This window comes from Anomaloglossus baeobatrachus, unplaced genomic scaffold, assembly GCF_048569485.1.
Source record: "Anomaloglossus baeobatrachus isolate aAnoBae1 unplaced genomic scaffold, aAnoBae1.hap1 Scaffold_322, whole genome shotgun sequence".
Classification (NCBI taxonomy): domain Eukaryota; kingdom Metazoa; phylum Chordata; class Amphibia; order Anura; family Aromobatidae; genus Anomaloglossus; species Anomaloglossus baeobatrachus.
The window spans coordinates 1-21,124 of NW_027442614.1; the positions used below are offsets into that span (position 1 = coordinate 1).

General features: G+C 46.1%; 13 non-coding genes across 13 annotated transcripts; all 13 read right to left on the bottom strand.

Moving 5' to 3' along the window:
- Positions 1-633: 633 nt before the first annotated feature.
- Positions 634-824, bottom strand: LOC142269585 (U2 spliceosomal RNA). The gene has a single exon (XR_012735021.1). It is a non-coding gene; the product is annotated as a U2 spliceosomal RNA (small nuclear RNA).
- Positions 825-2,211: 1,387 nt separating this feature from the next.
- On the bottom strand, positions 2,212-2,402 carry LOC142269708 (U2 spliceosomal RNA). Its single transcript, XR_012735132.1, has one exon. It is a non-coding gene; the product is annotated as a U2 spliceosomal RNA (small nuclear RNA).
- Positions 2,403-3,789: 1,387 nt separating this feature from the next.
- Positions 3,790-3,980, bottom strand: LOC142269786 (U2 spliceosomal RNA). The gene has a single exon (XR_012735192.1). It is a non-coding gene; the product is annotated as a U2 spliceosomal RNA (small nuclear RNA).
- Positions 3,981-5,367: 1,387 nt separating this feature from the next.
- Positions 5,368-5,558, bottom strand: LOC142269798 (U2 spliceosomal RNA). Its single transcript, XR_012735203.1, has one exon. It is a non-coding gene; the product is annotated as a U2 spliceosomal RNA (small nuclear RNA).
- Positions 5,559-6,945: 1,387 nt separating this feature from the next.
- On the bottom strand, positions 6,946-7,136 carry LOC142269810 (U2 spliceosomal RNA). The gene has a single exon (XR_012735214.1). It is a non-coding gene; the product is annotated as a U2 spliceosomal RNA (small nuclear RNA).
- A 1,387-nt stretch (positions 7,137-8,523) lies between these two features.
- LOC142269591 (U2 spliceosomal RNA) lies at positions 8,524-8,714 on the bottom strand. The gene has a single exon (XR_012735027.1). It is a non-coding gene; the product is annotated as a U2 spliceosomal RNA (small nuclear RNA).
- A 1,387-nt stretch (positions 8,715-10,101) lies between these two features.
- LOC142269603 (U2 spliceosomal RNA) lies at positions 10,102-10,292 on the bottom strand. Its single transcript, XR_012735038.1, has one exon. It is a non-coding gene; the product is annotated as a U2 spliceosomal RNA (small nuclear RNA).
- Positions 10,293-11,679: 1,387 nt separating this feature from the next.
- LOC142269615 (U2 spliceosomal RNA) lies at positions 11,680-11,870 on the bottom strand. Its single transcript, XR_012735049.1, has one exon. It is a non-coding gene; the product is annotated as a U2 spliceosomal RNA (small nuclear RNA).
- A 1,387-nt stretch (positions 11,871-13,257) lies between these two features.
- On the bottom strand, positions 13,258-13,448 carry LOC142269628 (U2 spliceosomal RNA). Its single transcript, XR_012735060.1, has one exon. It is a non-coding gene; the product is annotated as a U2 spliceosomal RNA (small nuclear RNA).
- Positions 13,449-14,835: 1,387 nt separating this feature from the next.
- LOC142269640 (U2 spliceosomal RNA) lies at positions 14,836-15,026 on the bottom strand. The gene has a single exon (XR_012735071.1). It is a non-coding gene; the product is annotated as a U2 spliceosomal RNA (small nuclear RNA).
- Positions 15,027-16,413: 1,387 nt separating this feature from the next.
- Positions 16,414-16,604, bottom strand: LOC142269652 (U2 spliceosomal RNA). Its single transcript, XR_012735082.1, has one exon. It is a non-coding gene; the product is annotated as a U2 spliceosomal RNA (small nuclear RNA).
- Positions 16,605-17,991: 1,387 nt separating this feature from the next.
- Positions 17,992-18,182, bottom strand: LOC142269664 (U2 spliceosomal RNA). The gene has a single exon (XR_012735093.1). It is a non-coding gene; the product is annotated as a U2 spliceosomal RNA (small nuclear RNA).
- Positions 18,183-19,569: 1,387 nt separating this feature from the next.
- On the bottom strand, positions 19,570-19,760 carry LOC142269676 (U2 spliceosomal RNA). Its single transcript, XR_012735104.1, has one exon. It is a non-coding gene; the product is annotated as a U2 spliceosomal RNA (small nuclear RNA).
- Positions 19,761-21,124: the final 1,364 nt, after the last annotated feature.

Sequence of the window (21,124 nt, forward strand, 5' to 3'; positions counted from 1 at the left end):
ATAGGCCGCCCTTTCTTAGTATTTGACGTTCCTTATATTGCGGTATGAGGCTTCGCAGTAGGTTGCAAACATTCATCACCCATGACTGTCCCCAATTGAGCTCAGAAGCTCAATGTCTATCATGACCTCTCTTTTAGAATGTCCAAGAGCAAGCAAACTATTCCTCCAGGAGAGGGCGCCAACAGACTACTAAAGAGATCATCATTACTCAAAGAAAACCCCAAAAACCAATGCATGATAGGAATAAACAGGTAACTTTCTTTGGAGTGGAAGCGGAGAGATCGCACCAGATGCCAATTCTAGATCTTATCACACCTGTGGTCACTGCAGCAGCAGGTGAATCCACTTTGTCCAAAAGGGATCTATTCCATTCAATTGCAAATGATCTAGATAAGACAGAGAACTGCAGCACGGGGACATAGCCGAGTTGGTCAGGTTGAGTGGTGATGAGTTTGCTATTTGGATGAATAAAGAAAGTCAAAAGTGTGAAAGATAAAAAACAAAAGGAGGAAGTGTGAAAAGTGAATGGGCCAAATTGAGGTGCATATGAAGACGTATGCTTTCTTCCAATTCATTAAATCGGGCTAATATGAATCAGGTGAATTGAGTTCTGCTTTTGGAAACTGGGTTAAGAAGGGGTGCACCGTTCCTGGAGGTACTGCAATACCAGGTCAATGCGTGGAGTGGACAGAGCAAGCTCTTTTTCCATCTCCCTGTTCTAAAAATCCATTTAATATATGGTCCCCAGATAGGGGACGTATCAGATATTAAACTGATAAGAACAGATACTACACTTGATCTTAGCCAAAAGGCCGAGAAGCGATAACCAGAATTGGTTTGGGCCTCGAGTGGCACCCTGGCCTATGCCGGACACATCTTAGGGAGAGAGAGCGAGAGGGAGACAAACCCACGCCTACACAAGACATTTTGTCACCCAAGCCAACCCTTGAAAAGGCTGCTTTGCAGAGCAAAAACAAGAAGAATGGTGCGTTTTGCAGCCGCCGCCCACTGCAATGAATCTGAATAACTCCTCCTTTAGGGCGCAAGCAACTCCCCTCCCCCTTGCAGTCTTTCCAATTCACGATACAAAAAGACGGACAGGACAGGTTGCCTGACTTTCCGTCACTGCCACCCTTTGCCATCCTTACCCGTAGAAAGCCCTTTCATCATCCCCAAACCCTAATCTTTTCCCTTTCCTTCCCAGCCCCCAAACCCTGCCCTCTGTACCTTTCTCACCACCCGCTTCCCTTCTCCTGTCATCCCCCTACCACCCGGGAAAAAAAGAGATTGCCCCCTCCTTCCACTAGCCCACCCTCCCACCCAAAGAACAACTTCTTCTGCGCAGCTTGTTTTCTAGGCAGCAGCGCTATTGTGATGTCATCGGGGGGCATTGTGACAAGCCGCCAGTGTTCCGTCTCTTCATGTTGTGCACAGTTCAAACGGAAAATACATCAACAGGCAGACTACAGAAAAGCTTACTATCAAAGGTTAGAGGGGGGCTTTCTCAGAGGGCTTTTTACAGTTTTTCTATTCCCAATTAGCCGTTTAAGTGTACTTATTGAAAGTAGTAATTCTTTCATAGGCCGCCCTTTCTTAGTATTTGACGTTCCTTATATTGCGGTATGAGGCTTCGCAGTAGGTTGCAAACATTCATCACCCATGACTGTCCCCAATTGAGCTCAGAAGCTCAATGTCTATCATGACCTCTCTTTTAGAATGTCCAAGAGCAAGCAAACTATTCCTCCAGGAGAGGGCGCCAACAGACTACTAAAGAGATCATCATTACTCAAAGAAAACCCCAAAAACCAATGCATGATAGGAATAAACAGGTAACTTTCTTTGGAGTGGAAGCGGAGAGATCGCACCAGATGCCAATTCTAGATCTTATCACACCTGTGGTCACTGCAGCAGCAGGTGAATCCACTTTGTCCAAAAGGGATCTATTCCATTCAATTGCAAATGATCTAGATAAGACAGAGAACTGCAGCACGGGGACATAGCCGAGTTGGTCAGGTTGAGTGGTGATGAGTTTGCTATTTGGATGAATAAAGAAAGTCAAAAGTGTGAAAGATAAAAAACAAAAGGAGGAAGTGTGAAAAGTGAATGGGCCAAATTGAGGTGCATATGAAGACGTATGCTTTCTTCCAATTCATTAAATCGGGCTAATATGAATCAGGTGAATTGAGTTCTGCTTTTGGAAACTGGGTTAAGAAGGGGTGCACCGTTCCTGGAGGTACTGCAATACCAGGTCAATGCGTGGAGTGGACAGAGCAAGCTCTTTTTCCATCTCCCTGTTCTAAAAATCCATTTAATATATGGTCCCCAGATAGGGGACGTATCAGATATTAAACTGATAAGAACAGATACTACACTTGATCTTAGCCAAAAGGCCGAGAAGCGATAACCAGAATTGGTTTGGGCCTCGAGTGGCACCCTGGCCTATGCCGGACACATCTTAGGGAGAGAGAGCGAGAGGGAGACAAACCCACGCCTACACAAGACATTTTGTCACCCAAGCCAACCCTTGAAAAGGCTGCTTTGCAGAGCAAAAACAAGAAGAATGGTGCGTTTTGCAGCCGCCGCCCACTGCAATGAATCTGAATAACTCCTCCTTTAGGGCGCAAGCAACTCCCCTCCCCCTTGCAGTCTTTCCAATTCACGATACAAAAAGACGGACAGGACAGGTTGCCTGACTTTCCGTCACTGCCACCCTTTGCCATCCTTACCCGTAGAAAGCCCTTTCATCATCCCCAAACCCTAATCTTTTCCCTTTCCTTCCCAGCCCCCAAACCCTGCCCTCTGTACCTTTCTCACCACCCGCTTCCCTTCTCCTGTCATCCCCCTACCACCCGGGAAAAAAAGAGATTGCCCCCTCCTTCCACTAGCCCACCCTCCCACCCAAAGAACAACTTCTTCTGCGCAGCTTGTTTTCTAGGCAGCAGCGCTATTGTGATGTCATCGGGGGGCATTGTGACAAGCCGCCAGTGTTCCGTCTCTTCATGTTGTGCACAGTTCAAACGGAAAATACATCAACAGGCAGACTACAGAAAAGCTTACTATCAAAGGTTAGAGGGGGGCTTTCTCAGAGGGCTTTTTACAGTTTTTCTATTCCCAATTAGCCGTTTAAGTGTACTTATTGAAAGTAGTAATTCTTTCATAGGCCGCCCTTTCTTAGTATTTGACGTTCCTTATATTGCGGTATGAGGCTTCGCAGTAGGTTGCAAACATTCATCACCCATGACTGTCCCCAATTGAGCTCAGAAGCTCAATGTCTATCATGACCTCTCTTTTAGAATGTCCAAGAGCAAGCAAACTATTCCTCCAGGAGAGGGCGCCAACAGACTACTAAAGAGATCATCATTACTCAAAGAAAACCCCAAAAACCAATGCATGATAGGAATAAACAGGTAACTTTCTTTGGAGTGGAAGCGGAGAGATCGCACCAGATGCCAATTCTAGATCTTATCACACCTGTGGTCACTGCAGCAGCAGGTGAATCCACTTTGTCCAAAAGGGATCTATTCCATTCAATTGCAAATGATCTAGATAAGACAGAGAACTGCAGCACGGGGACATAGCCGAGTTGGTCAGGTTGAGTGGTGATGAGTTTGCTATTTGGATGAATAAAGAAAGTCAAAAGTGTGAAAGATAAAAAACAAAAGGAGGAAGTGTGAAAAGTGAATGGGCCAAATTGAGGTGCATATGAAGACGTATGCTTTCTTCCAATTCATTAAATCGGGCTAATATGAATCAGGTGAATTGAGTTCTGCTTTTGGAAACTGGGTTAAGAAGGGGTGCACCGTTCCTGGAGGTACTGCAATACCAGGTCAATGCGTGGAGTGGACAGAGCAAGCTCTTTTTCCATCTCCCTGTTCTAAAAATCCATTTAATATATGGTCCCCAGATAGGGGACGTATCAGATATTAAACTGATAAGAACAGATACTACACTTGATCTTAGCCAAAAGGCCGAGAAGCGATAACCAGAATTGGTTTGGGCCTCGAGTGGCACCCTGGCCTATGCCGGACACATCTTAGGGAGAGAGAGCGAGAGGGAGACAAACCCACGCCTACACAAGACATTTTGTCACCCAAGCCAACCCTTGAAAAGGCTGCTTTGCAGAGCAAAAACAAGAAGAATGGTGCGTTTTGCAGCCGCCGCCCACTGCAATGAATCTGAATAACTCCTCCTTTAGGGCACAAGCAACTCCCCTCCCCCTTGCAGTCTTTCCAATTCACGATACAAAAAGACGGACAGGACAGGTTGCCTGACTTTCCGTCACTGCCACCCTTTGCCATCCTTACCCGTAGAAAGCCCTTTCATCATCCCCAAACCCTAATCTTTTCCCTTTCCTTCCCAGCCCCCAAACCCTGCCCTCTGTACCTTTCTCACCACCCGCTTCCCTTCTCCTGTCATCCCCCTACCACCCGGGAAAAAAAGAGATTGCCCCCTCCTTCCACTAGCCCACCCTCCCACCCAAAGAACAACTTCTTCTGCGCAGCTTGTTTTCTAGGCAGCAGCGCTATTGTGATGTCATCGGGGGGCATTGTGACAAGCCGCCAGTGTTCCGTCTCTTCATGTTGTGCACAGTTCAAACGGAAAATACATCAACAGGCAGACTACAGAAAAGCTTACTATCAAAGGTTAGAGGGGGGCTTTCTCAGAGGGCTTTTTACAGTTTTTCTATTCCCAATTAGCCGTTTAAGTGTACTTATTGAAAGTAGTAATTCTTTCATAGGCCGCCCTTTCTTAGTATTTGACGTTCCTTATATTGCGGTATGAGGCTTCGCAGTAGGTTGCAAACATTCATCACCCATGACTGTCCCCAATTGAGCTCAGAAGCTCAATGTCTATCATGACCTCTCTTTTAGAATGTCCAAGAGCAAGCAAACTATTCCTCCAGGAGAGGGCGCCAACAGACTACTAAAGAGATCATCATTACTCAAAGAAAACCCCAAAAACCAATGCATGATAGGAATAAACAGGTAACTTTCTTTGGAGTGGAAGCGGAGAGATCGCACCAGATGCCAATTCTAGATCTTATCACACCTGTGGTCACTGCAGCAGCAGGTGAATCCACTTTGTCCAAAAGGGATCTATTCCATTCAATTGCAAATGATCTAGATAAGACAGAGAACTGCAGCACGGGGACATAGCCGAGTTGGTCAGGTTGAGTGGTGATGAGTTTGCTATTTGGATGAATAAAGAAAGTCAAAAGTGTGAAAGATAAAAAACAAAAGGAGGAAGTGTGAAAAGTGAATGGGCCAAATTGAGGTGCATATGAAGACGTATGCTTTCTTCCAATTCATTAAATCGGGCTAATATGAATCAGGTGAATTGAGTTCTGCTTTTGGAAACTGGGTTAAGAAGGGGTGCACCGTTCCTGGAGGTACTGCAATACCAGGTCAATGCGTGGAGTGGACAGAGCAAGCTCTTTTTCCATCTCCCTGTTCTAAAAATCCATTTAATATATGGTCCCCAGATAGGGGACGTATCAGATATTAAACTGATAAGAACAGATACTACACTTGATCTTAGCCAAAAGGCCGAGAAGCGATAACCAGAATTGGTTTGGGCCTCGAGTGGCACCCTGGCCTATGCCGGACACATCTTAGGGAGAGAGAGCGAGAGGGAGACAAACCCACGCCTACACAAGACATTTTGTCACCCAAGCCAACCCTTGAAAAGGCTGCTTTGCAGAGCAAAAACAAGAAGAATGGTGCGTTTTGCAGCCGCCGCCCACTGCAATGAATCTGAATAACTCCTCCTTTAGGGCGCAAGCAACTCCCCTCCCCCTTGCAGTCTTTCCAATTCACGATACAAAAAGACGGACAGGACAGGTTGCCTGACTTTCCGTCACTGCCACCCTTTGCCATCCTTACCCGTAGAAAGCCCTTTCATCATCCCCAAACCCTAATCTTTTCCCTTTCCTTCCCAGCCCCCAAACCCTGCCCTCTGTACCTTTCTCACCACCCGCTTCCCTTCTCCTGTCATCCCCCTACCACCCGGGAAAAAAAGAGATTGCCCCCTCCTTCCACTAGCCCACCCTCCCACCCAAAGAACAACTTCTTCTGCGCAGCTTGTTTTCTAGGCAGCAGCGCTATTGTGATGTCATCGGGGGGCATTGTGACAAGCCGCCAGTGTTCCGTCTCTTCATGTTGTGCACAGTTCAAACGGAAAATACATCAACAGGCAGACTACAGAAAAGCTTACTATCAAAGGTTAGAGGGGGGCTTTCTCAGAGGGCTTTTTACAGTTTTTCTATTCCCAATTAGCCGTTTAAGTGTACTTATTGAAAGTAGTAATTCTTTCATAGGCCGCCCTTTCTTAGTATTTGACGTTCCTTATATTGCGGTATGAGGCTTCGCAGTAGGTTGCAAACATTCATCACCCATGACTGTCCCCAATTGAGCTCAGAAGCTCAATGTCTATCATGACCTCTCTTTTAGAATGTCCAAGAGCAAGCAAACTATTCCTCCAGGAGAGGGCGCCAACAGACTACTAAAGAGATCATCATTACTCAAAGAAAACCCCAAAAACCAATGCATGATAGGAATAAACAGGTAACTTTCTTTGGAGTGGAAGCGGAGAGATCGCACCAGATGCCAATTCTAGATCTTATCACACCTGTGGTCACTGCAGCAGCAGGTGAATCCACTTTGTCCAAAAGGGATCTATTCCATTCAATTGCAAATGATCTAGATAAGACAGAGAACTGCAGCACGGGGACATAGCCGAGTTGGTCAGGTTGAGTGGTGATGAGTTTGCTATTTGGATGAATAAAGAAAGTCAAAAGTGTGAAAGATAAAAAACAAAAGGAGGAAGTGTGAAAAGTGAATGGGCCAAATTGAGGTGCATATGAAGACGTATGCTTTCTTCCAATTCATTAAATCGGGCTAATATGAATCAGGTGAATTGAGTTCTGCTTTTGGAAACTGGGTTAAGAAGGGGTGCACCGTTCCTGGAGGTACTGCAATACCAGGTCAATGCGTGGAGTGGACAGAGCAAGCTCTTTTTCCATCTCCCTGTTCTAAAAATCCATTTAATATATGGTCCCCAGATAGGGGACGTATCAGATATTAAACTGATAAGAACAGATACTACACTTGATCTTAGCCAAAAGGCCGAGAAGCGATAACCAGAATTGGTTTGGGCCTCGAGTGGCACCCTGGCCTATGCCGGACACATCTTAGGGAGAGAGAGCGAGAGGGAGACAAACCCACGCCTACACAAGACATTTTGTCACCCAAGCCAACCCTTGAAAAGGCTGCTTTGCAGAGCAAAAACAAGAAGAATGGTGCGTTTTGCAGCCGCCGCCCACTGCAATGAATCTGAATAACTCCTCCTTTAGGGCGCAAGCAACTCCCCTCCCCCTTGCAGTCTTTCCAATTCACGATACAAAAAGACGGACAGGACAGGTTGCCTGACTTTCCGTCACTGCCACCCTTTGCCATCCTTACCCGTAGAAAGCCCTTTCATCATCCCCTATCCCTAATCTTTTCCCTTTCCTTCCCAGCCCCCAAACCCTGCCCTCTGTACCTTTCTCACCACCCGCTTCCCTTCTCCTGTCATCCCCCTACCACCCGGGAAAAAAAGAGATTGCCCCCTCCTTCCACTAGCCCACCCTCCCACCCAAAGAACAACTTCTTCTGCGCAGCTTGTTTTCTAGGCAGCAGCGCTATTGTGATGTCATCGGGGGGCATTGTGACAAGCCGCCAGTGTTCCGTCTCTTCATGTTGTGCACAGTTCAAACGGAAAATACATCAACAGGCAGACTACAGAAAAGCTTACTATCAAAGGTTAGAGGGGGGCTTTCTCAGAGGGCTTTTTACAGTTTTTCTATTCCCAATTAGCCGTTTAAGTGTACTTATTGAAAGTAGTAATTCTTTCATAGGCCGCCCTTTCTTAGTATTTGACGTTCCTTATATTGCGGTATGAGGCTTCGCAGTAGGTTGCAAACATTCATCACCCATGACTGTCCCCAATTGAGCTCAGAAGCTCAATGTCTATCATGACCTCTCTTTTAGAATGTCCAAGAGCAAGCAAACTATTCCTCCAGGAGAGGGCGCCAACAGACTACTAAAGAGATCATCATTACTCAAAGAAAACCCCAAAAACCAATGCATGATAGGAATAAACAGGTAACTTTCTTTGGAGTGGAAGCGGAGAGATCGCACCAGATGCCAATTCTAGATCTTATCACACCTGTGGTCACTGCAGCAGCAGGTGAATCCACTTTGTCCAAAAGGGATCTATTCCATTCAATTGCAAATGATCTAGATAAGACAGAGAACTGCAGCACGGGGACATAGCCGAGTTGGTCAGGTTGAGTGGTGATGAGTTTGCTATTTGGATGAATAAAGAAAGTCAAAAGTGTGAAAGATAAAAAACAAAAGGAGGAAGTGTGAAAAGTGAATGGGCCAAATTGAGGTGCATATGAAGACGTATGCTTTCTTCCAATTCATTAAATCGGGCTAATATGAATCAGGTGAATTGAGTTCTGCTTTTGGAAACTGGGTTAAGAAGGGGTGCACCGTTCCTGGAGGTACTGCAATACCAGGTCAATGCGTGGAGTGGACAGAGCAAGCTCTTTTTCCATCTCCCTGTTCTAAAAATCCATTTAATATATGGTCCCCAGATAGGGGACGTATCAGATATTAAACTGATAAGAACAGATACTACACTTGATCTTAGCCAAAAGGCCGAGAAGCGATAACCAGAATTGGTTTGGGCCTCGAGTGGCACCCTGGCCTATGCCGGACACATCTTAGGGAGAGAGAGCGAGAGGGAGACAAACCCACGCCTACACAAGACATTTTGTCACCCAAGCCAACCCTTGAAAAGGCTGCTTTGCAGAGCAAAAACAAGAAGAATGGTGCGTTTTGCAGCCGCCGCCCACTGCAATGAATCTGAATAACTCCTCCTTTAGGGCGCAAGCAACTCCCCTCCCCCTTGCAGTCTTTCCAATTCACGATACAAAAAGACGGACAGGACAGGTTGCCTGACTTTCCGTCACTGCCACCCTTTGCCATCCTTACCCGTAGAAAGCCCTTTCATCATCCCCAAACCCTAATCTTTTCCCTTTCCTTCCCAGCCCCCAAACCCTGCCCTCTGTACCTTTCTCACCACCCGCTTCCCTTCTCCTGTCATCCCCCTACCACCCGGGAAAAAAAGAGATTGCCCCCTCCTTCCACTAGCCCACCCTCCCACCCAAAGAACAACTTCTTCTGCGCAGCTTGTTTTCTAGGCAGCAGCGCTATTGTGATGTCATCGGGGGGCATTGTGACAAGCCGCCAGTGTTCCGTCTCTTCATGTTGTGCACAGTTCAAACGGAAAATACATCAACAGGCAGACTACAGAAAAGCTTACTATCAAAGGTTAGAGGGGGGCTTTCTCAGAGGGCTTTTTACAGTTTTTCTATTCCCAATTAGCCGTTTAAGTGTACTTATTGAAAGTAGTAATTCTTTCATAGGCCGCCCTTTCTTAGTATTTGACGTTCCTTATATTGCGGTATGAGGCTTCGCAGTAGGTTGCAAACATTCATCACCCATGACTGTCCCCAATTGAGCTCAGAAGCTCAATGTCTATCATGACCTCTCTTTTAGAATGTCCAAGAGCAAGCAAACTATTCCTCCAGGAGAGGGCGCCAACAGACTACTAAAGAGATCATCATTACTCAAAGAAAACCCCAAAAACCAATGCATGATAGGAATAAACAGGTAACTTTCTTTGGAGTGGAAGCGGAGAGATCGCACCAGATGCCAATTCTAGATCTTATCACACCTGTGGTCACTGCAGCAGCAGGTGAATCCACTTTGTCCAAAAGGGATCTATTCCATTCAATTGCAAATGATCTAGATAAGACAGAGAACTGCAGCACGGGGACATAGCCGAGTTGGTCAGGTTGAGTGGTGATGAGTTTGCTATTTGGATGAATAAAGAAAGTCAAAAGTGTGAAAGATAAAAAACAAAAGGAGGAAGTGTGAAAAGTGAATGGGCCAAATTGAGGTGCATATGAAGACGTATGCTTTCTTCCAATTCATTAAATCGGGCTAATATGAATCAGGTGAATTGAGTTCTGCTTTTGGAAACTGGGTTAAGAAGGGGTGCACCGTTCCTGGAGGTACTGCAATACCAGGTCAATGCGTGGAGTGGACAGAGCAAGCTCTTTTTCCATCTCCCTGTTCTAAAAATCCATTTAATATATGGTCCCCAGATAGGGGACGTATCAGATATTAAACTGATAAGAACAGATACTACACTTGATCTTAGCCAAAAGGCCGAGAAGCGATAACCAGAATTGGTTTGGGCCTCGAGTGGCACCCTGGCCTATGCCGGACACATCTTAGGGAGAGAGAGCGAGAGGGAGACAAACCCACGCCTACACAAGACATTTTGTCACCCAAGCCAACCCTTGAAAAGGCTGCTTTGCAGAGCAAAAACAAGAAGAATGGTGCGTTTTGCAGCCGCCGCCCACTGCAATGAATCTGAATAACTCCTCCTTTAGGGCGCAAGCAACTCCCCTCCCCCTTGCAGTCTTTCCAATTCACGATACAAAAAGACGGACAGGACAGGTTGCCTGACTTTCCGTCACTGCCACCCTTTGCCATCCTTACCCGTAGAAAGCCCTTTCATCATCCCCAAACCCTAATCTTTTCCCTTTCCTTCCCAGCCCCCAAACCCTGCCCTCTGTACCTTTCTCACCACCCGCTTCCCTTCTCCTGTCATCCCCCTACCACCCGGGAAAAAAAGAGATTGCCCCCTCCTTCCACTAGCCCACCCTCCCACCCAAAGAACAACTTCTTCTGCGCAGCTTGTTTTCTAGGCAGCAGCGCTATTGTGATGTCATCGGGGGGCATTGTGACAAGCCGCCAGTGTTCCGTCTCTTCATGTTGTGCACAGTTCAAACGGAAAATACATCAACAGGCAGACTACAGAAAAGCTTACTATCAAAGGTTAGAGGGGGGCTTTCTCAGAGGGCTTTTTACAGTTTTTCTATTCCCAATTAGCCGTTTAAGTGTACTTATTGAAAGTAGTAATTCTTTCATAGGCCGCCCTTTCTTAGTATTTGACGTTCCTTATATTGCGGTATGAGGCTTCGCAGTAGGTTGCAAACATTCATCACCCATGACTGTCCCCAATTGAGCTCAGAAGCTCAATGTCTATCATGACCTCTCTTTTAGAATGTCCAAGAGCAAGCAAACTATTCCTCCAGGAGAGGGCGCCAACAGACTACTAAAGAGATCATCATTACTCAAAGAAAACCCCAAAAACCAATGCATGATAGGAATAAACAGGTAACTTTCTTTGGAGTGGAAGCGGAGAGATCGCACCAGATGCCAATTCTAGATCTTATCACACCTGTGGTCACTGCAGCAGCAGGTGAATCCACTTTGTCCAAAAGGGATCTATTCCATTCAATTGCAAATGATCTAGATAAGACAGAGAACTGCAGCACGGGGACATAGCCGAGTTGGTCAGGTTGAGTGGTGATGAGTTTGCTATTTGGATGAATAAAGAAAGTCAAAAGTGTGAAAGATAAAAAACAAAAGGAGGAAGTGTGAAAAGTGAATGGGCCAAATTGAGGTGCATATGAAGACGTATGCTTTCTTCCAATTCATTAAATCGGGCTAATATGAATCAGGTGAATTGAGTTCTGCTTTTGGAAACTGGGTTAAGAAGGGGTGCACCGTTCCTGGAGGTACTGCAATACCAGGTCAATGCGTGGAGTGGACAGAGCAAGCTCTTTTTCCATCTCCCTGTTCTAAAAATCCATTTAATATATGGTCCCCAGATAGGGGACGTATCAGATATTAAACTGATAAGAACAGATACTACACTTGATCTTAGCCAAAAGGCCGAGAAGCGATAACCAGAATTGGTTTGGGCCTCGAGTGGCACCCTGGCCTATGCCGGACACATCTTAGGGAGAGAGAGCGAGAGGGAGACAAACCCACGCATACACAAGACATTTTGTCACCCAAGCCAACCCTTGAAAAGGCTGCTTTGCAGAGCAAAAACAAGAAGAATGGTGCGTTTTGCAGCCGCCGCCCACTGCAATGAATCTGAATAACTCCTCCTTTAGGGCGCAAGCAACTCCCCTCCCCCTTGCAGTCTTTCCAATTCACGATACAAAAAGACGGACAGGACAGGTTGCCTGACTTTCCGTCACTGCCACCCTTTGCCATCCTTACCCGTAGAAAGCCCTTTCATCATCCCCAAACCCTAATCTTTTCCCTTTCCTTCCCAGCCCCCAAACCCTGCCCTCTGTACCTTTCTCACCACCCGCTTCCCTTCTCCTGTCATCCCCCTACCACCCGGGAAAAAAAGAGATTGCCCCCTCCTTCCACTAGCCCACCCTCCCACCCAAAGAACAACTTCTTCTGCGCAGCTTGTTTTCTAGGCAGCAGCGCTATTGTGATGTCATCGGGGGGCATTGTGACAAGCCGCCAGTGTTCCGTCTCTTCATGTTGTGCACAGTTCAAACGGAAAATACATCAACAGGCAGACTACAGAAAAGCTTACTATCAAAGGTTAGAGGGGGGCTTTCTCAGAGGGCTTTTTACAGTTTTTCTATTCCCAATTAGCCGTTTAAGTGTACTTATTGAAAGTAGTAATTCTTTCATAGGCTGCCCTTTCTTAGTATTTGACGTTCCTTATATTGCGGTATGAGGCTTCGCAGTAGGTTGCAAACATTCATCACCCATGACTGTCCCCAATTGAGCTCAGAAGCTCAATGTCTATCATGACCTCTCTTTTAGAATGTCCAAGAGCAAGCAAACTATTCCTCCAGGAGAGGGCGCCAACAGACTACTAAAGAGATCATCATTACTCAAAGAAAACCCCAAAAACCAATGCATGATAGGAATAAACAGGTAACTTTCTTTGGAGTGGAAGCGGAGAGATCGCACCAGATGCCAATTCTAGATCTTATCACACCTGTGGTCACTGCAGCAGCAGGTGAATCCACTTTGTCCAAAAGGGATCTATTCCATTCAATTGCAAATGATCTAGATAAGACAGAGAACTGCAGCACGGGGACATAGCCGAGTTGGTCAGGTTGAGTGGTGATGAGTTTGCTATTTGGATGAATAAAGAAAGTCAAAAGTGTGAAAGATAAAAAACAAAAGGAGGAAGTGTGAAAAGTGAATGGGCCAAATTGAGGTGCATATGAAGACGTATGCTTTCTTCCAATTCATTAAATCGGGCTAATATGAATCAGGTGAATTGAGTTCTGCTTTTGGAAACTGGGTTAAGAAGGGGTGCACCGTTCCTGGAGGTACTGCAATACCAGGTCAATGCGTGGAGTGGACAGAGCAAGCTCTTTTTCCATCTCCCTGTTCTAAAAATCCATTTAATATATGGTCCCCAGATAGGGGACGTATCAGATATTAAACTGATAAGAACAGATACTACACTTGATCTTAGCCAAAAGGCCGAGAAGCGATAACCAGAATTGGTTTGGGCCTCGAGTGGCACCCTGGCCTATGCCGGACACATCTTAGGGAGAGAGAGCGAGAGGGAGACAAACCCACGCCTACACAAGACATTTTGTCACCCAAGCCAACCCTTGAAAAGGCTGCTTTGCAGAGCAAAAACAAGAAGAATGGTGCGTTTTGCAGCCGCCGCCCACTGCAATGAATCTGAATAACTCCTCCTTTAGGGCGCAAGCAACTCCCCTCCCCCTTGCAGTCTTTCCAATTCACGATACAAAAAGACGGACAGGACAGGTTGCCTGACTTTCCGTCACTGCCACCCTTTGCCATCCTTACCCGTAGAAAGCCCTTTCATCATCCCCAAACCCTAATCTTTTCCCTTTCCTTCCCAGCCCCCAAACCCTGCCCTCTGTACCTTTCTCACCACCCGCTTCCCTTCTCCTGTCATCCCCCTACCACCCGGGAAAAAAAGAGATTGCCCCCTCCTTCCACTAGCCCACCCTCCCACCCAAAGAACAACTTCTTCTGCGCAGCTTGTTTTCTAGGCAGCAGCGCTATTGTGATGTCATCGGGGGGCATTGTGACAAGCCGCCAGTGTTCCGTCTCTTCATGTTGTGCACAGTTCAAACGGAAAATACATCAACAGGCAGACTACAGAAAAGCTTACTATCAAAGGTTAGAGGGGGGCTTTCTCAGAGGGCTTTTTACAGTTTTTCTATTCCCAATTAGCCGTTTAAGTGTACTTATTGAAAGTAGTAATTCTTTCATAGGCCGCCCTTTCTTAGTATTTGACGTTCCTTATATTGCGGTATGAGGCTTCGCAGTAGGTTGCAAACATTCATCACCCATGACTGTCCCCAATTGAGCTCAGAAGCTCAATGTCTATCATGACCTCTCTTTTAGAATGTCCAAGAGCAAGCAAACTATTCCTCCAGGAGAGGGCGCCAACAGACTACTAAAGAGATCATCATTACTCAAAGAAAACCCCAAAAACCAATGCATGATAGGAATAAACAGGTAACTTTCTTTGGAGTGGAAGCGGAGAGATCGCACCAGATGCCAATTCTAGATCTTATCACACCTGTGGTCACTGCAGCAGCAGGTGAATCCACTTTGTCCAAAAGGGATCTATTCCATTCAATTGCAAATGATCTAGATAAGACAGAGAACTGCAGCACGGGGACATAGCCGAGTTGGTCAGGTTGAGTGGTGATGAGTTTGCTATTTGGATGAATAAAGAAAGTCAAAAGTGTGAAAGATAAAAAACAAAAGGAGGAAGTGTGAAAAGTGAATGGGCCAAATTGAGGTGCATATGAAGACGTATGCTTTCTTCCAATTCATTAAATCGGGCTAATATGAATCAGGTGAATTGAGTTCTGCTTTTGGAAACTGGGTTAAGAAGGGGTGCACCGTTCCTGGAGGTACTGCAATACCAGGTCAATGCGTGGAGTGGACAGAGCAAGCTCTTTTTCCATCTCCCTGTTCTAAAAATCCATTTAATATATGGTCCCCAGATAGGGGACGTATCAGATATTAAACTGATAAGAACAGATACTACACTTGATCTTAGCCAAAAGGCCGAGAAGCGATAACCAGAATTGGTTTGGGCCTCGAGTGGCACCCTGGCCTATGCCGGACACATCTTAGGGAGAGAGAGCGAGAGGGAGACAAACCCACGCCTACACAAGACATTTTGTCACCCAAGCCAACCCTTGAAAAGGCTGCTTTGCAGAGCAAAAACAAGAAGAATGGTGCGTTTTGCAGCCGCCGCCCACTGCAATGAATCTGAATAACTCCTCCTTTAGGGCGCAAGCAACTCCCCTCCCCCTTGCAGTCTTTCCAATTCACGATACAAAAAGACGGACAGGACAGGTTGCCTGACTTTCCGTCACTGCCACCCTTTGCCATCCTTACCCGTAGAAAGCCCTTTCATCATCCCCAAACCCTAATCTTTTCCCTTTCCTTCCCAGCCCCCAAACCCTGCCCTCTGTACCTTTCTCACCACCCGCTTCCCTTCTCCTGTCATCCCCCTACCACCCGGGAAAAAAAGAGATTGCCCCCTCCTTCCACTAGCCCACCCTCCCACCCAAAGAACAACTTCTTCTGCGCAGCTTGTTTTCTAGGCAGCAGCGCTATTGTGATGTCATCGGGGGGCATTGTGACAAGCCGCCAGTGTTCCGTCTCTTCATGTTGTGCACAGTTCAAACGGAAAATACATCAACAGGCAGACTACAGAAAAGCTTACTATCAAAGGTTAGAGGGGGGCTTTCTCAGAGGGCTTTTTACAGTTTTTCTATTCCCAATTAGCCGTTTAAGTGTACTTATTGAAAGTAGTAATTCTTTCATAGGCCGCCCTTTCTTAGTATTTGACGTTCCTTATATTGCGGTATGAGGCTTCGCAGTAGGTTGCAAACATTCATCACCCATGACTGTCCCCAATTGAGCTCAGAAGCTCAATGTCTATCATGACCTCTCTTTTAGAATGTCCAAGAGCAAGCAAACTATTCCTCCAGGAGAGGGCGCCAACAGACTACTAAAGAGATCATCATTACTCAAAGAAAACCCCAAAAACCAATGCATGATAGGAATAAACAGGTAACTTTCTTTGGAGTGGAAGCGGAGAGATCGCACCAGATGCCAATTCTAGATCTTATCACACCTGTGGTCACTGCAGCAGCAGGTGAATCCACTTTGTCCAAAAGGGATCTATTCCATTCAATTGCAAATGATCTAGATAAGACAGAGAACTGCAGCACGGGGACATAGCCGAGTTGGTCAGGTTGAGTGGTGATGAGTTTGCTATTTGGATGAATAAAGAAAGTCAAAAGTGTGAAAGATAAAAAACAAAAGGAGGAAGTGTGAAAAGTGAATGGGCCAAATTGAGGTGCATATGAAGACGTATGCTTTCTTCCAATTCATTAAATCGGGCTAATATGAATCAGGTGAATTGAGTTCTGCTTTTGGAAACTGGGTTAAGAAGGGGTGCACCGTTCCTGGAGGTACTGCAATACCAGGTCAATGCGTGGAGTGGACAGAGCAAGCTCTTTTTCCATCTCCCTGTTCTAAAAATCCATTTAATATATGGTCCCCAGATAGGGGACGTATCAGATATTAAACTGATAAGAACAGATACTACACTTGATCTTAGCCAAAAGGCCGAGAAGCGATAACCAGAATTGGTTTGGGCCTCGAGTGGCACCCTGGCCTATGCCGGACACATCTTAGGGAGAGAGAGCGAGAGGGAGACAAACCCACGCCTACACAAGACATTTTGTCACCCAAGCCAACCCTTGAAAAGGCTGCTTTGCAGAGCAAAAACAAGAAGAATGGTGCGTTTTGCAGCCGCCGCCCACTGCAATGAATCTGAATAACTCCTCCTTTAGGGCGCAAGCAACTCCCCTCCCCCTTGCAGTCTTTCCAATTCACGATACAAAAAGACGGACAGGACAGGTTGCCTGACTTTCCGTCACTGCCACCCTTTGCCATCCTTACCCGTAGAAAGCCCTTTCATCATCCCCAAACCCTAATCTTTTCCCTTTCCTTCCCAGCCCCCAAACCCTGCCCTCTGTACCTTTCTCACCACCCGCTTCCCTTCTCCTGTCATCCCCCTACCACCCGGGAAAAAAAGAGATTGCCCCCTCCTTCCACTAGCCCACCCTCCCACCCAAAGAACAACTTCTTCTGCGCAGCTTGTTTTCTAGGCAGCAGCGCTATTGTGATGTCATCGGGGGGCATTGTGACAAGCCGCCAGTGTTCCGTCTCTTCATGTTGTGCACAGTTCAAACGGAAAATACATCAACAGGCACACTACAGAAAAGCTTACTATCAAAGGTTAGAGGGGGGCTTTCTCAGAGGGCTTTTTACAGTTTTTCTATTCCCAATTAGCCGTTTAAGTGTACTTATTGAAAGTAGTAATTCTTTCATAGGCCGCCCTTTCTTAGTATTTGACGTTCCTTATATTGCGGTATGAGGCTTCGCAGTAGGTTGCAAACATTCATCACCCATGACTGTCCCCAATTGAGCTCAGAAGCTCAATGTCTATCATGACCTCTCTTTTAGAATGTCCAAGAGCAAGCAAACTATTCCTCCAGGAGAGGGCGCCAACAGACTACTAAAGAGATCATCATTACTCAAAGAAAACCCCAAAAACCAATGCATGATAGGAATAAACAGGTAACTTTCTTTGGAGTGGAAGCAGAGAGATCGCACCAGATGCCAATTCTAGATCTTATCACACCTGTGGTCACTGCAGCAGCAGGTGAATCCACTTTGTCCAAAAGGGATCTATTCCATTCAATTGCAAATGATCTAGATAAGACAGAGAACTGCAGCACGGGGACATAGCCGAGTTGGTCAGGTTGAGTGGTGATGAGTTTGCTATTTGGATGAATAAAGAAAGTCAAAAGTGTGAAAGATAAAAAACAAAAGGAGGAAGTGTGAAAAGTGAATGGGCCAAATTGAGGTGCATATGAAGACGTATGCTTTCTTCCAATTCATTAAATCGGGCTAATATGAATCAGGTGAATTGAGTTCTGCTTTTGGAAACTGGGTTAAGAAGGGGTGCACCGTTCCTGGAGGTACTGCAATACCAGGTCAATGCGTGGAGTGGACAGAGCAAGCTCTTTTTCCATCTCCCTGTTCTAAAAATCCATTTAATATATGGTCCCCAGATAGGGGACGTATCAGATATTAAACTGATAAGAACAGATACTACACTTGATCTTAGCCAAAAGGCCGAGAAGCGATAACCAGAATTGGTTTGGGCCTCGAGTGGCACCCTGGCCTATGCCGGACACATCTTAGGGAGAGAGAGCGAGAGGGAGACAAACCCACGCCTACACAAGACATTTTGTCACCCAAGCCAACCCTTGAAAAGGCTGCTTTGCAGAGCAAAAACAAGAAGAATGGTGCGTTTTGCAGCCGCCGCCCACTGCAATGAATCTGAATAACTCCTCCTTTAGGGCGCAAGCAACTCCCCTCCCCCTTGCAGTCTTTCCAATTCACGATACAAAAAGACGGACAGGACAGGTTGCCTGACTTTCCGTCACTGCCACCCTTTGCCATCCTTACCCGTAGAAAGCCCTTTCATCATCCCCAAACCCTAATCTTTTCCCTTTCCTTCCCAGCCCCCAAACCCTGCCCTCTGTACCTTTCTCACCACCCGCTTCCCTTCTCCTGTCATACCCCTACCACCCGGGAAAAAAAGAGATTGCCCCCTCCTTCCACTAGCCCACCCTCCCACCCAAAGAACAACTTCTTCTGCGCAGCTTGTTTTCTAGGCAGCAGCGCTATTGTGATGTCATCGGGGGGCATTGTGACAAGCCGCCAGTGTTCCGTCTCTTCATGTTGTGCACAGTTCAAACGGAAAATACATCAACAGGCAGACTACAGAAAAGCTTACTATCAAAGGTTAGAGGGGGGCTTTCTCAGAGGGCTTTTTACAGTTTTTCTATTCCCAATTAGCCGTTTAAGTGTACTTATTGAAAGTAGTAATTCTTTCATAGGCCGCCCTTTCTTAGTATTTGACGTTCCTTATATTGCGGTATGAGGCTTCGCAGTAGGTTGCAAACATTCATCACCCATGACTGTCCCCAATTGAGCTCAGAAGCTCAATGTCTATCATGACCTCTCTTTTAGAATGTCCAAGAGCAAGCAAACTATTCCTCCAGGAGAGGGCGCCAACAGACTACTAAAGAGATCATCATTACTCAAAGAAAACCCCAAAAACCAATGCATGATAGGAATAAACAGGTAACTTTCTTTGGAGTGGAAGCGGAGAGATCGCACCAGATGCCAATTCTAGATCTTATCACACCTGTGGTCACTGCAGCAGCAGGTGAATCCACTTTGTCCAAAAGGGATCTATTCCATTCAATTGCAAATGATCTAGATAAGACAGAGAACTGCAGCACGGGGACATAGCCGAGTTGGTCAGGTTGAGTGGTGATGAGTTTGCTATTTGGATGAATAAAGAAAGTCAAAAGTGTGAAAGATAAAAAACAAAAGGAGGAAGTGTGAAAAGTGAATGGGCCAAATTGAGGTGCATATGAAGACGTATGCTTTCTTCCAATTCATTAAATCGGGCTAATATGAATCAGGTGAATTGAGTTCTGCTTTTGGAAACTGGGTTAAGAAGGGGTGCACCGTTCCTGGAGGTACTGCAATACCAGGTCAATGCGTGGAGTGGACAGAGCAAGCTCTTTTTCCATCTCCCTGTTCTAAAAATCCATTTAATATATGGTCCCCAGATAGGGGACGTATCAGATATTAAACTGATAAGAACAGATACTACACTTGATCTTAGCCAAAAGGCCGAGAAGCGATAACCAGAATTGGTTTGGGCCTCGAGTGGCACCCTGGCCTATGCCGGACACATCTTAGGGAGAGAGAGCGAGAGGGAGACAAACCCACGCCTACACAAGACATTTTGTCACCCAAGCCAACCCTTGAAAAGGCTGCTTTGCAGAGCAAAAACAAGAAGAATGGTGCGTTTTGCAGCCGCCGCCCACTGCAATGAATCTGAATAACTCCTCCTTTAGGGCGCAAGCAACTCCCCTCCCCCTTGCAGTCTTTCCAATTCACGATACAAAAAGACGGACAGGACAGGTTGCCTGACTTTCCGTCACTGCCACCCTTTGCCATCCTTACCCGTAGAAAGCCCTTTCATCATCCCCAAACCCTAATCTTTTCCCTTTCCTTCCCAGCCCCCAAACCCTGCCCTCTGTACCTTTCTCACCACCCGCTTCCCTTCTCCTGTCATCCCCCTACCACCCGGGAAAAAAAGAGATTGCCCCCTCCTTCCACTAGCCCACCCTCCCACCCAAAGAACAACTTCTTCTGCGCAGCTTGTTTTCTAGGCAGCAGCGCTATTGTGATGTCATCGGGGGGCATTGTGACAAGCCGCCAGTGTTCCGTCTCTTCATGTTGTGCACAGTTCAAACGGAAAATACATCAACAGGCAGACTACAGAAAAGCTTACTATCAAAGGTTAGAGGGGGGCTTTCTCAGAGGGCTTTTTACAGTTTTTCTATTCCCAATTAGCCGTTTAAGTGTACTTATTGAAAGTAGTAATTCTTTCATAGGCCGCCCTTTCTTAGTATTTGACGTTCCTTATATTGCGGTATGAGGCTTCGCAGTAGGTTGCAAACATTCATCACCCATGACTGTCCCCAATTGAGCTCAGAAGCTCAATGTCTATCATGACCTCTCTTTTAGAATGTCCAAGAGCAAGCAAACTATTCCTCCAGGAGAGGGCGCCAACAGACTACTAAAGAGATCATCATTACTCAAAGAAAACCCCAAAAACCAATGCATGATAGGAATAAACAGGTAACTTTCTTTGGAGTGGAAGCGGAGAGATCGCACCAGATGCCAATTCTAGATCTTATCACACCTGTGGTCACTGCAGCAGCAGGTGAATCCACTTTGTCCAAAAGGGATCTATTCCATTCAATTGCAAATGATCTAGATAAGACAGAGAACTGCAGCACGGGGACATAGCCGAGTTGGTCAGGTTGAGTGGTGATGAGTTTGCTATTTGGATGAATAAAGAAAGTCAAAAGTGTGAAAGATAAAAAACAAAAGGAGGAAGTGTGAAAAGTGAATGGGCCAAATTGAGGTGCATATGAAGACGTATGCTTTCTTCCAATTCATTAAATCGGGCTAATATGAATCAGGTGAATTGAGTT